Genomic DNA, 12,718 nt, shown 5'->3' with positions numbered 1-12,718 from the left:
CAGGAGCTGGTGGCTTTGGATCGCAAAGGCCCTGGTCATCGCATTCATCTCCAAATTATAACCCCCCCCCATTTTTGTGATTAAAATTTTTGGAGCCAGGTGCAATGATGCATGTCTGTAGTCCCAACTACTTGGGAGGCTGAGGCAGGAGAATCGCTTGAGCCTAAGAGTTTTAGGCCATCCTGGGCAACATAGTGAGACCCTGTCTCTAAAAAAAGCGGATCTTACTTATCAAGTTGTGGCAGTAGTTGTACTTCACTTGGTAAAATAAAGCCAAGAAGTGCTCACTTTGGCAGCACATATACCAAAATTGGAATAAAACAGAGAAGATTAGCATGGGCCCTGTGCAAGGATGACATGCAAATTTATGAAGTGTTCCATATTTTTATATCAACGTAGGTACACAAGAAATGTGAAAAAGGAAGAAAACACGACACCCCCAAATGAACACAATAAATTTTCAGTAACAGATCCCAAAGAAAAGGATATTTTTAAAATGCCTGAAAAAGAATTCAAAATAATGATCTTAAAGAAACTCAGCAAGATACAAGAGAATACAAACAATTCAACTAAATCAGGAAAGTAATTCATGATCTCAATGAGAAATTCAACAGGAGATAGATACAAAAAACAACCAAACAGAAATGTTGGAGCTTAAGAATTCAATGAATAAAATAAAAAAAATACAGTTGAGAGCTTCAACGACAGACTAGATCAAGCAGAAGCAAAAATTTCTGAACTTGAGGACAGGTTTTTTTAAATTACCAAGTCAGAGGACAAAAAGAAATAACACTAAAAAAGAATGAAGAACGCCTATGGGAGTCATGGGGCACCATTAAGCAAACAAACATTTCCATTTTAGGAGTGCTAGAGAAAGAAGAAATGGAAAAATGACTGGAAAACTTATTTAACCAAATAATAACTGAAAACTCCCCAAATCTTGGTAGAGATATGGACATCCACACCCAGGGATCTCAAAAGTTTCCAATAAGATTCAACTAAAAAAAAAAAATCCTTTCCCAGGCACACTATAACTAAACTGTCAAAAGTCAAAGACAGAGAGAATCCTAAAAGCTGCAAGAGAAAAAATGTCAAGTCACATATAAGAAAATTTCTATTAGACTATCAGCAAATTTCTCAGCAGAAGCCTTGCAGGCCAAAACAGAATGGGATGACATATTCAGAGAGGAAAAAAAAAAACACACAAAAAACCCCTGTCAGCCAAGACTACTACATTGGCAAAGCCATCCTTCAGAAATGAAGGAGAAATAAAGACCTTCCCAGATAAACAAAAACTGAGGGAATTCATCACCATAAACCAGCCTTAAAAGAAATGCTTAAAGGAGTGCTACAACAGGAAACTAAAGGATGATAATTAATATCCTGAAAATATATGAAAGTATAAAACTCACCAATATAGATAAATCCATAACCATACTCAGAATACCCCAGTGCCGTAATGTACTATGTAAGTCCTTCGATCCTCTAGTATGAAGGTTTAAAGTCAAAAAGGTCAAAAACATCAATAGCTACAATTAGTGGCTAAGAAACATATGAAAGATAAAGGTATAAATTAAGGCAATCAAAATAAAAATTGTGCAGGAGATGGAAAAAAGTCCAGAGTATTTTTATGCAACCAAGAAGTGAAGTCATTATCAGCTTAAAATAGTCTATTATAACTACAAGGCTCTTTATGTTAGCCTCATGGTAACCACACACAAAAAGAGAGAAATTACAGTAGATACACAAATGAGAAAGAAAAAGGAAACAAAGCATAGCATTACAGAAAACCACCAAACCACACAGGTCAACAAGAGAGAAAGAATGCAACAGATGATCTACAAAATAACTAGAAAACAATTAACAAAATAGCCAGGAGTAAGTCCTTACTATCAGTAATAACCTTGAGTGTAAATGGATTAAATTCTCCATTAAAAGATAGAGAGTGGTAGAATAGATAGAGAAGCAAGGCCTAAGTATGTGTTGTTTAGAAGAGATGCATCTCACTGTTCAAAATGAACACAGACTGCAAATGAAGAGATGCAAAAAATTATTCCATGTGAACTGGCACCAAAAGTGAGCAGGAGTAGCTATACTCATATCAGATGAAATAGACTTTAAGTCAAAAACTGTACAAAAAGAGACAAAGCGGTAATTATATAGTGACAAATGGATTGTTTCAGCAAGAAGATGTAACAATTATAAATATATATGCATCCAACACTGGAGTACCCAAGTATATAAAACAAAGATTATTAGATCTATAGGGAGAGATAGACTGAAATACAATAATAGTAGTGGACTCCAATACCTCACTTTCAATAATGGAAAGATCATCTAGACAGAAAATCAACAAAAGAACATTGCACTTAAACTGCACCATAGACCAAATGGACCTAATAGACATTTACAGAACATTCCATCCAACAGCGGAATACACATTCCTCTCATCAGCACATAGAACATTCTCTGGGATAGATCATATATCAGGCCACAAAACAACACAATTCTTAATAACCAATGGGTGAATGAAGATATTAAAAGGGAAATTTAACAGTTCCTTGAGACAAATGAGAATGGAAACACATTATACCCAAACCTATGGGACACAGCAAAAGTAGTTCTAAGAGGGAAGTTCATACCAATGTGTGCCTACATCAAAAAAGAAGAAAGATTTCCAATAAACCCTAACCATGCACCTCAAGAACTAGAAAAACAAGAACAAGCTAAGCCCAAAATTGGTAGAAGGAAGGAAATCATAAAACTCAGAGCAGAAATAAACAAAATATAGCCTAAAAAAATTTGAAAGATCAACGAAACAAACAGTTGGTTTTTTGAAAAGATAATACAAAATTGACAGACCTTTAGCTAGACTAAGAAAGAAAAAAAGAGAAAAGACCCAAATAAGTAAAATCAGAGATTAAAAAGGAGACATCAGGCCAGGCATGGTGGCTCACGCCTATAATCCTAGCACTCTGAGAGGCCGAGGCGGGAAGATCATTTGAGCTCAGGAGTTTAAGACCAGCCTGAGCAAGAGCGAGACCCCGTCTCTACTAAAAATAGAAAGAAATTATATGGACAGCTAAAAATATATATAGAAAATATTAGCTGAGCATGGTGGCGCATGCCTATAGTCCCAGCTATTGGGAGGCTGAGGCAGGAGGATCGCTTAAGCCCAGGAGTTGGAGGTTGCTGTGAGCTAGGCTGATGCCATGACACTCTCGCCCAGGCAACAGAGGGAGATTCTGTCTCAAAAAAAAAAAAAAAAAAAAAAGGAGACATCACAACTGACATCACAGAAATACAAAGCATCGTAAGACACTATTATAAACAACTATATGCCAATGAATTTGAGAACATGGAAGAAATGGATAAATTCCTGGACACATACAACCTACCAAGATTAAATTATGAAGAAATAGGAAATCTGAACATACCAGTAGTGAGTGAGGAAATTGAATCAGTAATAAAAATCTTCCATCAAGAAAAAGCCTAGGTCCTGATGGCTTCACTGCTGACTTCTACCAAACATTTAAAGAACAATTTCTACTAATTCTCCTTAAACTATTCCAGAAAATTTAAGAGGAAGGAATACTTCCAAACCTATTTTACAAGGCCAGCATTACCATTATTCCTAAACCAGACAAGGACACAATAAAAAAAGAAAACTATAGGCCAATATCCCTAATGAACATATATGCAAAAATTCTCAATGAGACACTAGCAAACCAAATTCAACAACACATTAAAAACATCATCCACTATGATCAAGTAGGAATCATCTCAGGGATGTAAGGATGGTTCAACATACACAAATCAATAAATGTTATACATCACATTAACAAAAAGAATGCAACCTCGTGAGAGAACTTAAAAAAAAAGAAAAAAAAAAACAAAAACGAAATGATCATTTCAATAGATGCAGAAAAAGCATTTGACAAAATTCAACATCCCTTCATGATAAAAACTCTCAACAAATTAGATATAGAAGGTATGTACCTCAATATAATGAAGGCCATATATGATAAACCCACAGCTAACATCATACTGCATGGGGAAAAACTGAAGGCTTTTCCTCTAAGCTCAGGAACAAGGCAAGGATGCCCCCTTTTACAGCTTCTATTCAGCATAATACTGGAAGTCCTAGCCAGAGCAATTAGGCAAGAGAAAGAAATAAAAGGCATCCAAATTGGAAAGGAAGAAGTCCAATTGTCCCTGTTAATTGTCCCTGTTTGCAGATCACATGTTCTTATATAGACAGAACCCTAAAGAATTCACCCAAAAACTGTTAGAACTCAATAATAATAAACAAATTCAGTATAGTCATAGGATACAAAATCAATATACAAAAATTAGTGGTGTTTCTATACACTTATAGTAAACTATCTGAAAAAGAAATCAAGAAAACAATTCCCAAGCTGGGCACAGTGGCCCGTGCCTGTAGTCCCAGCTACTCGGGAGGCTGAAGCAGGAGGATTGCTGGAGCCCAGGAGTTCAAAGCTGGCCTAGGCAACATAGTGAGACTCTATCTCTAAAACACAAAAAGAAGAAAAAGAAAACAATTCCATTTATAATCACTACAAAAAATAAGATACATAGGAATAAACTTAACCAAGAAGGAGAAAAAATCTCTATACTGAAAACCATAAAACATTTATGAAAGAAATTTTGAAGAAGACACAAACAAATGGAAAGATATCCCATGTTCATGAATTGGAAGAATTAATATTATTAAAATGGCCCAACTACCCAAAGAGATCTTCAGATTTAATGCAATCTCTATCAAAATATCAATGACATTCTTTACAGAAATAGAAAATCAAATCCTAAAATTCATACAGAACCACAAAAGACCTGAATAGCCAAGGCCATCCTGAGCAAAAAGAACAAAGGAGGCATCACACTACTTGACTTCAAAACATACTACAAGGCTATAGTAACCAAAACAGCACGGTGTTGGAATAAAAAACAGGCACATAGGCAGAGCGCGGTGGCTCGTGCCTGTAATCCTAGCACTCTAGGAGGTCAAGGCAGGAGGATCGCTTGAGCTCAGGAGTTTGAGACCAGCCTAAGGAAGAGCGAGACCCCGTCTCTACTAAAGACAGAAAAAATTAGCCGGGCATGGTGGCGCGCACCTGTAGTCCCAGCTACTCAGGAGGCTGAGGCAAGAGAATTGCTTGAGCCCAGAAGTTTGAGGTTGCTGTGAACTATGATGATGCCACCGCACTCTAGCCTGGGCAACGGAGTAAGACTCTGTTTCAAAAAAAAAAAAAAAAAAGAGAGAGAGAGACAGAGAGAGAGACATAGACCAATGGAACAGAATAGAGTGCACAGAAATAAATTCATGAATCTACAGCCAACTGATTTTTGACAAAGGTGCCAAGAACACACATTGGGTAAAAGACAGTCTCTTCAATAAATGGTGCTGGGAAAACTGGATATCCACACGCAGAAGAATGAACCTAGACCACTGTCTCTCACCATACAGAAAAATCAATTCAAAATGGATTAAAGACTTAAATATAAAACCCGAAACTATGAAACTACTAGAAGAAAACATAGGGGAAATGTTTTATGGCATTGGGCTAAGCAAGGATTTTTGAAATAAACCTAAAAAGCACAGACAACAATAGCAAAAATAGACAAATGGAATTAAAAACTGAAAAGTATAAACACAATTGTCCCTCATAGAATTCAAATTAAATCCAGAAAGTCACTGTAGTATAAACATTGTTTTGTGCTATGCTTGACTTTTAAAATTTTACCTTAAAACCTAAAGTCTTAAAGTTTTAAATAATATTACTGCCTGAACATCTTTTACTCTGACTGTATATGTGCATATTTATTAATACATAAATACACAGAAATGCTTTAAAAGCTTCCGTATAACAGAGTGGAGAGGCCTGGGTGTGCAGAATAAAAAAGTCCTTTAAGTGATCAATACCACATATTCTACCTAGAGCCAGGGGTTTTCTTTTCACCCTACTAGGAAATCACAGCTCCCCGAATTCTGTTCACGGAGGTGCTTTTTTGCTGCCCCTCGGCATGGTTAATTCTTAGCTGCTGCCAATTACAAGAAAACAAGCAATCAAACAAAACAGGAGCAAAGGCTCTTCCTCCGTGGAGGAGCGAATATTCCTACTGGTTATCATGTTACTTTCTCCTGTCGGTTGTTATCAAATATTGGGACTCTGGTTACACTGTCAAGGCCATGGGCATTTCTTGTTCTAGGGCACCTGTGCTCTTAACTTAAGCAACTGACCAGTCTCTGGCAACTCTCTTTGATACTGGCCTTCTCCAAGATCAGTCCTCAAATTAATAACAGCACTGACAAGCGTCCTCACGCCACCATCTTGGGTGGACGGCTGCTTGGGAGCATCAGGGTTTGCCCCTTTGCCTGGCCTGGGTAACCTACTGTATGGTGCGTGGAAATAAAGGGAGGATGTCGGAAATAATGAGGCATGATCAGAATGCTCTACAGTTATTAAAAACGACTCAAAGGGATTATAAAAGCTACCCTGTAAATGTATTAAAATGTCATTAATTTAGATACGTTTTGGTAAAAAGGAATGAAGTACTGATACATGCTACAATTTAGATAAGTCTCAAAAACATCATGCTCTGTAGCTGGGCATGGTGGCGCATGCCTGTAGTCCCAGCTACTCGGGAGGCTGAGGCAGGAGCATCGCTTGAGCCCGGGAGTCGGAGGTTGCAGTGCACTATGCCACTGCACAGCCTGGGCGACAGAGTGAGACCTCATCTCACAAACAAAACAAAAATAAAATATGCTCAGTGAAAGAAGTCAGATACAAAAAGTCACATATCGTATGATTGGTTTTATATGAAATAATCCAGGATCGGTAAATTCATAGATTACAGAAAGCAGATTGGGGTTGCCAGGGGCCAGGGGGAGTGAGGAACGGGAGTGACTGCTTAACGGATATATGGTTTACGTTTGGGATGATGAAAATATTCTGGAACTAGATAGTGCTGATGGTCGTACAACATTGCAAATGTACTAAATGCCACTGAATTGTACACTTTAAGATGGTAATTTTATGTCATGTGAATTTCACTTCAATTAAAAAACACAGTATGCTTTGGTAATTGCATAATTTCTTGGGATGAATTTTAAAATGTTTATATTTTTATGCAAGAGCTAGCACAAGCACTCTCAGCACAATGACTTTTTTTTTTTTTTTTGAGATAGGGTCTCACTCTGTCACCTAGGCTGGAATGCAGTGGCGTCATCATAGCTCACAGCAACCTCAAACTCCTGGGCTCAAGTGATCCTCCTGCCTCAGCCTCCCGAGTAGCTGGGACTACAGGCGTGTACCACCACATCCGGTTCACTCTTTATTTTTTGTATATATGAGGTCTCATTATGTTGCCCAGGCTGGTCTTGAACTCCTGGCTTCAGGCAATCCTCCCACCTCAGTCTCCCAAAGTGCTGGGATCACAGGTGTGAGCCACCGCATCCAGCCAACTTTTTACCTTCTGAAAGATTGTATTCCGAGGTTTAAAATCTCCATGTCTGTTAATAGTTTTGGTGACCCACAAAATGGAGCTTGTCAGGCTCAAGGTAGCTGGAAATAAATGACCCAGAAGGACAGCGTCACGGTGTACAGCATAGCCACTGCATCCACACCAAGGCTTATCAAGTTGTGACAATGTGGATACCCACACTTGGAAAGTGGCAGTGCCACTGTCATAGACCCACACTTTCCCCTATCAGAGAGCCCAGTACCAATGGTGCAAGAGCATCTTCCTATTCCTTGGGTTTTCCCTTAAATGTCAAGATGGACAGAACACCTCTCACTTGATGAGGCCACAATTGCTCCCACTCTGCACATTCTTTTGCAATATTACTTGGCACTCTTCCCAACAAGGGGCGGAGTATATTCCTCCTTCTCTGGAATCAGAGCTGGCTCTGTGAGTTGTTATACTAATAGAATGTGGCAGAATTGACACTGGGTGACTTCCAGGCCCAGGCCCTAAGAAGTTTCACCATTTCTGTATTTGCCCTCTTGGAAGCCAGCACCACGGAAAGAAGTTTGGGCTGCCCTGCTTGAGAGGCCACACGGAGAGCGAGGCCCTGGAGGGGGAGATTCCACGTGGAAGAGAATAAGACAGCCCAATTAATAGCCAGCACCAACTGTCGGCCATGGGACTGAGACCATCTTGGATGTTCCAGCCTTGGCTAAGCTCCCAGCTGAATGAAGTCACGTGAGTGACCCTAATCAACACGGTGTGGAGCAGAAGAACCACTCCTCATAGGTCAGTCAACACACAAACTCATAAGAAATAACAAATTGTTGTTATTTTAAGCCACTAACTTTTGGGGTGGCAAAATGGCAGAGCGTATGGTAAACTCCTGGGAATCGCTTGCAACTACCTGCAAAACTTAGGTTTTTTTGAGGCAGACTCATTTGTAGAGGACCTAAAGCTCAAAATTCCTATGACAAATCCCATCCAGAGGCAGATGACTGCTGGCCCAAGACCAGTGGAACAAGAAATAATAATAAAAGGACCTTCAGGGAATGAGTGGGACCGACCAGGGAGAGCCAGCTGTTGTTATCTGTTCTGGAATATTTTTTGGCATTGTCTGTAGTGTTCTAATAGCCATACAATGAAAACTTTTCTTCTTGTTCTTTCTCTATTTCTCCATTGAACAGGTTAGACCTGTGCAGACTGATGGCACAAGTCACTGATATCTAGGACCACCTTAGATTTCCTACATGCCACCATGGCACGAGGAAGTATCACAATGCAGAAAATGCTCAGAAAAGCTGAAGACAATGACCACAGACTGCAATTCAGAGAGTGCTCGTGTAACCCACGGGTTAAGCTTCAGACAACCACAACTGCCTTCGAGAAAGGAATTTGGGTTGAGAGCATATTCATCTCGACTTTTATTCATTCGAATTATAATACATTTATAACTAACCTCAGGTGGAGTTTTATAACAAGTTGGCTGGGAACTGGACCGATGTGGGTTGGCACAGCTCATCCCTCAGCACTGCGGTGCCAAAGCACGTGCTGTGCCTCTCCCCAGGGGCCGCTTGGCTTCAGGGCAAAGAGTTTCTTTGCAGCAGTCAGTCCTAGCCCCGTCCTCTTGCCTCCCACGCTATAATTGGAGACTTTGAATCTGGAATTGCCAGCTTATCAAAAATGTCACTTGTAAAGGTAACTCTCAAATAACCAGATGCAAGACACCCAGTCTTACAGAGCAAGGACTCAACTGAAGAGGAGGACATGGGCTGCAGCCTGCCCTGACCACCTGGAGGGTCACGGCCCTAGGAAGGAGCAGCCTGGGAGAGGCACCCCCAGACGGATAGGGGCTGCGCCGGACCTAGTGGGGCCAAGTTTTCTATTCTGTCTCCCTGAAACAAAGGCAGAGGACACAATTCTAGAACAATGGAAGCAAAAAATGCTTCTTGTTGCACTGTGTACAAAAGACGGGACAAATGGCATACACACAATAACAGACAAAGGAAATACACACACAAAAATCACCTGCGGCCCTGAACTACCAGAAATAGGTACCGTTCGAACGGGTTTGTCTTGGGGTTCTGTTAGAAGTTTCTTCCCTAACAGTCGAAAACAGTTAAAAGGGATCACGTCATTGTGTGTTTAAGTCTTGATATTTTAATTGCACATGTATTGGATAAATTAAGCTTTCGTCCGACTTCCACTGTCTGCGGGAGTTAAAATAAAAATACACCGGCCCACAAACTGAATTAATGATCTTAATAGAAAAATGATAATGAAGACACCGTGAATGTACTAACGCTCACTTAAAACCGCTTAAGCTGGAAAACTTTGTTATGCGTATTTTACCACAATTGAAAAAAAAATTTTAAAGAAAAAAAAAATAATGAGATTTCTGGGTGCAGGCGGGAGTGGGAAGGCAGCAAAAACCCATATTCTCCCACTCCTAAAAGCCATAAAAACACAAAAAGAAAGAACGCCCCGGGCCCTTGTTCCGTGAAACCAGGAAGCAGAGACGACCGTGACTCCCAGTACCCCCGGGAGGAGCAGGGGCCAGAAGAACCTGTACGTTCCGAAACCGCCAGGGTGTGGCGAGGCAGCGCGGGGGCGGGGGACGAAGGGATCCAGCCCCAGGGGACGCGGCCGCGGCGGGCAGATCACAGCGGGAGGGACCGCAGGCGAGCGGGGAGGGACGGAGCCGGCGCGGAGCTCGCAGGCGGCCCTCGGCGGCCGCGCCCGGGGGCCCGGAGGCGCGAGCTGCGCGGCGGCGCCAGGAGAGGGCGCCCGGGAGCCGAGAAAGCGCCAGGGCGCCCGCCGTCCCGGAGCCCCAAGGGTCCCTGTGCTGGTGGCTGGCAGAGAGGAAAGCCCGCAGCACAAACACGTGTACACAAAAATCAAAGTGCTGCGTTCGTAAGAAGGAAAAGACCCCACAATGCAAAAGGTCTTAGCAGCAGCAGCTCACCAGAAAAAGGTTTTCAAACGTGGAGTCAGAGGCTTTCCCAGACTCAGCGTGTTTCGATCCCTTCCTGTCCTAAACTCGTATTGATGCTCAATTTGTCACCAGTGTGGCCAGTAGGAGCCACTTCAAGCTGGCTCGCGCGTCCTTTTGCCGTTTTCCCACCAGTTTCTGACACAACAGAGATGTTCCTGGCTCACCTTGTATCTCTTTTGCCAGGTGATAGAAGGAAATATACATATAATAAAGACACCTATAAATGCACATTCAATGTAATAAGTCCATAAGGAAATTTCCCGTGAACATGCCCCCCCCCCTTTTTTTCTTTTTGAGACAGAGTCTCACTCTGTTGCCCCGGCTAGAGTGAGTGCCGTGGCATCAGCCTAGCTCACAGCAACCTCAAACTCCTGGGCTCAAGTGATCCTCCTGCCTCAGCCTCCTGAGTAGCTGGGACTACAGGCATGCGCCACCATGCCCGGCTAATTTTTTCTGTAAATATTTTTAGTTGGCCAGATAATTTCTTTCTCTTTTTAGTAGAGACGGGGGTCTCGCTCTTGCTCAGGCTGGTCTCGAACTCCTGAGCTCAAACGATCTGCCCGCCTTGGCCTCCCCAAGTGCTAAGATTACTGGCGTGAGCCACCGCGCCCGGCCTGTAGCTACTTTTTGACTTTGTGTTCATTGAGCAGTGACAACAAGGACACCAATACTTGGGAAGTGGCAGTACCACTGGCTGGCACACATCCACACTTTCCCCTATCAGACACCTCAGTGCCAACTGCGTAACAACCTTTTGTCCCTCAGATTCTCCGTCAGGCGTGTGTGTGGGGGGGGGGGGTGGACAGGGCTCTCCCTGCTCCGTGGGGTGCACCTTTCCCGTTTTATTTCACTGTGCAGGGACATACACGCAGCACGGGCTGCGATGCAGTTGAAAGTGTAATGGAGAATACATTAAAAAAATTTTTAAATGTTTAATTGTGGTAAAATACATATAATGTAAACTTTACCATCTTAACCATTTTTAAGTGTACAGTTCAGTGGCATTAAGTACATTCACAGTGTCCTGCAACCATCACCACCATCCATCTCCGAAATGTTTTCATCTTCCCAAACTGAAACTCTGTCCCCATTAAACGCCAAGTCCCCATTGTCCCCTTCCCCAGTCTCTGGCGCCCACTACTCTACTGTCTGTCTTTATGGACTGGGCTACTCTAGGGACCTCCTAGAAGTGGAATCATACAGTACCTGTCTTTTTATGATGGGCGTTTGGGAGCATATCATTTTGAAGGCTCTTTATAACTAAACAAACACTAAATGGTTTAATTGTAGTGAAAATTCTGTCCGGTTTAAGGAAGAGCTCTGAGCTAGATTGTAAATATGGATCAGATTTGGAAATACAGCATTTTTTCCAAGTCAAAGAAGAAAAATTGATTTAAAAATACAAAGGAGAAGAAATCAAGAAAGAAAACAAAGCAACCAAAGCCCAACAGGTTTTTCTGGAGTAAAATTTCACAATACTGTAAACTAACAAAATTTGTGTTTTTGCTCCGTGGTGACCATGTGACTAGCTGATTTAGGGGGTGGAGGCACGACAAATTTTAACCCATTCAAATTTTGGCCATTGCGTACCAAAACTTTCCAGCTGTCACCCATCGATTCTGTTTGTTTGTGTAGGAATCAAGACTTCTGAGAATTACTGATGAAGATGGTCCAAAAAAGGCATATCTAGGCTCAAAACCAATTTGAATCTTGGTCAGAAATGGAACAGAGACATTCTCTTTGTGGCAGGTTCAATGATGTTAATAGATACAGAACTCTTCCAATTTTCTTCTTGAGACCATTTTGGTAAGTTGTATCTTTCTTTTTTTTTTTTTTTTTTTTTTTTTTTTTTGAGAAATGGTCTTGCTCTGTCGCCCCAGGCTGGAATACAGTGGCAGGATTCATAGCTCACTGCAGTCTTTTTTTTTTTTTTTTTTTTTTTGGAGACAGAGTCTCACTCTGTTGCCCGGGCTACAGTGAGTGCCGTGGCGTCAGCCTAGCTCACAGCAACCTCAAACTCCTGGGCTTAAGTGATCCTACTGCCTCAGCCTCCCGAGTAGCTGGGACTACAGGCATGTGCCACCATGCCCGGCTAATTTTTTGTGTATATATATATTTTAGTTGTCCAGCTAATTTCTTTCTATTTTTAGTAGAGACGGGGTCTCACTCTTGCTCAGGCTGGTCTCGAACTCCTGACCTCCAGCGATCCACCCACCTCGGCCTCCCAGAGTGCTA

The 12,718-nt window shown here is 41.6% G+C and overlaps 1 non-coding gene across 1 annotated transcript; it reads left to right on the top strand.

Annotated features, from left to right (window-relative positions):
- The first annotated feature begins 280 nt into the window (after positions 1-280).
- LOC138379247 (U6 spliceosomal RNA) lies at positions 281-387 on the top strand. Its single transcript, XR_011232029.1, has one exon. It is a non-coding gene; the product is annotated as a U6 spliceosomal RNA (small nuclear RNA).
- The last annotated feature ends 12,331 nt before the right edge of the window (positions 388-12,718 follow it).

The sequence above is a fragment of the Eulemur rufifrons genome, chromosome 30 (assembly GCF_041146395.1).
Source record: "Eulemur rufifrons isolate Redbay chromosome 30, OSU_ERuf_1, whole genome shotgun sequence".
Classification (NCBI taxonomy): domain Eukaryota; kingdom Metazoa; phylum Chordata; class Mammalia; order Primates; family Lemuridae; genus Eulemur; species Eulemur rufifrons.
Note: the sequence above shows the minus strand (reverse complement) of the source record. Positions and strands in the feature narration are given on the sequence as shown.